Source organism: Fulmarus glacialis, unplaced genomic scaffold, assembly GCF_000690835.1.
Source record: "Fulmarus glacialis isolate BGI_N327 unplaced genomic scaffold, ASM69083v1 scaffold929, whole genome shotgun sequence".
Lineage (NCBI taxonomy): Eukaryota > Metazoa > Chordata > Aves > Procellariiformes > Procellariidae > Fulmarus > Fulmarus glacialis.
Genome location: NW_009235016.1, coordinates 21,802 through 25,455, shown reverse-complemented (window position 1 = coordinate 25,455; position 3,654 = coordinate 21,802).

Here is a 3,654-nt window from a genome sequence, read left to right as displayed (position 1 = left end):
GCCCTTCTACTGTGTTTTTCATTAAGTCATGAATATCTGAATTCTGGCTCATTAATGCACAGGTTGTTGAAGGCCTCTAGTGCAATTAAGTCTTCGACTGGCAGCAGATTTCTCTGTAAAAGCTAAATCAGGACTGACTCGTGATAAAAGCTTATGAAGAGTGGTACGAAAGGACAGCTGCAAAGCAAAGTCCCCAGTGAGCATACCCGCATCTCCACCCTAAGCTCCCTGAATAAAGGACAAGAAGGAAGTTCTTTCTCCCTCGCTATTAACTCCTTGGCTTCTCATCTTGGAGTAATGGTGCTTACTCCCACGGGGCTGGCATGGAGATGCTCCCTGATTCAATTCTGGTGGACTTCATGCCTGAAGTACGTTGAAGATGAGGAAGACAGTGCACTGGGCTAACAAGGACAATTTCTTCATGAAACAATCGTGTGGATAAAAGTTTGGAAAGGATGAAAAGGCACATTTCTACCATGCAGTGAAGCACAGACACCTGAGCTAATGCCAGTCAAGGTAACCCTAGAACTGGAACCAGTATGGCCCTACCTCTTATCTCCTCCGTAGATATTAGAAGGAGCAATTATTATCTCCAGTAAGAGACCACATCATGATGGTTGATGTTTTCATGCTCATAGACCTGTCAGCATGGTTGGAGCTGCCCTCCAGTCTTTGGGTCAGGCTCTGCAGTATTATGTTATCATACACCCAGTAAGGAAGGTACAGCATGGTCTGTTGTGCAGGGGATGTTGGTCACACTAGGAGATGAGGGTACTTGGCAGAATCCTGAATGTGAAGGAGAGAACATTGCATTGAATAACAAATATAAAAAGGAGTCCCAGATTCAGACCCTCATCCTCAGCTCGGAAAATGTCCAACTATTCATATGTTAGTGTGAGTTAGGAAAGTGGTCCCACTCCAGAAGCATCAGACCAAAGGAGCTGTAGTGGCGAACAACATTCCCTGCTGCAGCTCCTGAGAGTCCTCTCTGACATGACCCAACGTCCCCTGCCAAGAGCTCATTTTCTGTTCCCTTATTCACACTGATGGTGACTGTGCTACAAGTATTGCAGGGAAATCCCAGTATCCATGGACTGAGCTTCAAGACTCTCAAGTTTTATTCTCAACTTCGTTACTGTCAGTGGGGTGACCTTAGGCAAATTTTTTTACTGCTTTGTTCCTCAATTTCCAGTGTGTATAATGGAGAATAATAACACTGCATTTGCTTCTCCTCTGTCTCTCTATCCTGCAGAGTAATCACCTTATCACTTACCAGCCCTACCAACACACCTGCTTGCTCCACAAGTGCAAGATGCCTTTCCTCTCAAATTATCTCACCAATTAACACCATGAAGATAACTTAGAGCAATTTTGCTCTCAGCTGTACTTATGTTCAAGCCTGCTGCTTTGGTTTCAGACCTGATGAGGGGCTTCTGTGCCTGAGAACTCAAGCTGTTGGACTCATAAACAATATTCCTCCCCGCCCGTGAGCCTTGCCTCCTCACTAAAATGCTTTGGGATAAACTATTAAGGAATGCTAAATAACACCAGCTATGATTGCACGGCCCTGTGCAGCTGACCCATAATCAATATGCCTATCGGCACTTTTTGCAGACAGATCGTTTGGGTAGCCGAGGTCACAAAGAACAAGAGAGGGTCCTAGACATATCCAATAACTGTCCCTTTTCAATCCTTCTTCTTCTGCTCTATATATCCTGGCTCTGCCAAAGGTATTCCAGAATGATTCCTATATGTATGTCCCCACTGGATCTTTTTTCCATTTGTAACTTGTTCTGTCAATCTTTCTTCTGTGGGTTCGTGTGAGTCTAGGATGGTCCCCATCATGTGTTTCATTAAGCTTCCAGGAGAAGGGGAATTCAAGGAGAATTGCACTTTTAAGTAAATATTGAGTCTGATCCTACTGTACGACTCAAGCTAGTACATTCATTTTACATATTTGGGAACTCCAAAAACATCTTATCCCGAGATGATACATATCTGTTAGGTTTTGTTCAGCTGTGAAGCAGGTATTGAGCAGGCTGGAATCTGTGTTTCCCACCTGTCTGTTCTTAAAGGTTAAGCAATGAACAAAAGAAAGCAAAAGCCAAAGCAAAAATAATGGTGAATAATCCACCTGAATGATTTGCAAATATTCCTGTTTTAAATCTTCCCGTTGTTGTGCTTTTGCACTTTTTGAACACTTCTATTGAGTGTCTTCATTTTCAGGAGCAGCTCTGTTAAAACAGTCATAGGGGAACACTTTCAAACAAGTGGATTGCCTGGATTTACCCTGGAGACTCTCCAAGATGAATTACGCTCACCCAACCTACAAGAAGCAGCATGTTGGCAAAGCAAGAGGGGTGATTCTCCGATCAGCCCCAGGACCCACGCGGCTGAGCCATGCACTTAAAGCAGTGCAAGCACTTCAAGCAGTGCAAGCCGGCCATTCACAGCATTACTCTCCACAAACAATTTGTGAGCTATCAGTGCAATAGGCACTCTGTGAATCATTCCCGATGAAGAGACAGAGCAGAAACTGTGGTGCGTTTGCAGATGTGATTTTCTGCTACGTTCAATGCCCAGTTCCCTTTCTCTCCGGTGTTCCTGCTGATTCCATCAGGGGAAAATGCAGTAATTCCACAATGTTTGTGTTAATTTGCTTGCTAGCTCTCCTCCCCTCTTGGACACCATCTGTTTCCTGCCTGACCTCTATAAATGCATCAAGTATATTGCCCTAGACTGGCAATAACTGCAATGCAAAGGAAGAGAGCAGAGGTTACACCAGTACAAAAGGAAAGGGAGAAAGTGGAAACTGAGTTCCGTTTAGTGCTGTGGTGGATTGACCCTGGGCTGGACGCTAGGTGCCCACTAAGCCGCTCTATCACTCTCCCAACTCAAATGGACATGGGAGAGAAAATAAAACAAAAGGCTCATGGGTCGAGATAAGGACAGGGAGAAATCACTCAGCAATTTCAGTCACGGGCAAAACAGACTCGACTTGGAGAAATTAGTTTAATTTATTACCAATCAAACCAGAGTAGGATAATGAGAAATAAAACCAAATCTTAAAAACACCTTCCCCCCACCCCTCCCTGGGCTTAACTTTACTCCCTATTTTCTCTACCTCCTCCCCTAGCAGGTCCCTCCCATGGGAGACAGTCCTTCATGAACTTCTCCAATGTGAGTCCTTCCCATGGGCTGCAGGAACTGCTCCAGCCTGGGTCCCTTCCACAGGGTGCAATCCTTCAGGAACCTCCAGGGTGGGTCCCCCACGGGGTCACAAGTCCTGCCAGCAAAGCTGCTCTAGCGTGGGCTCCTCTCTCCACAGGTCCACAGGTCCTGCCAGGAGCCTGCTCCAGCACAGGGTCTCCATAGGGTCAGAGCCCCCTTCGGGCATCCACCTGCTCCAGCGTGGGGTCCTCCATGGGCTGCAGGTGTAAATCGGCTCCACCGTGGACCTCCATGGGCTGCAAGGGGACAGCCTGCCTCACCATGGTCTTCACCATGGGCTGCAGGGGAATCTCTGCTCTGGCGCCTGGAGCACCTCCTCCCCCTCCTTCTTCACTGACCTTGGTGTCTTCAGAGTTGTTTCTCTCACATATTCTCACTCCTTTCTCTGGTTGCTGTTGTGCAGCGGTTTTTTCCTCCCTTCTG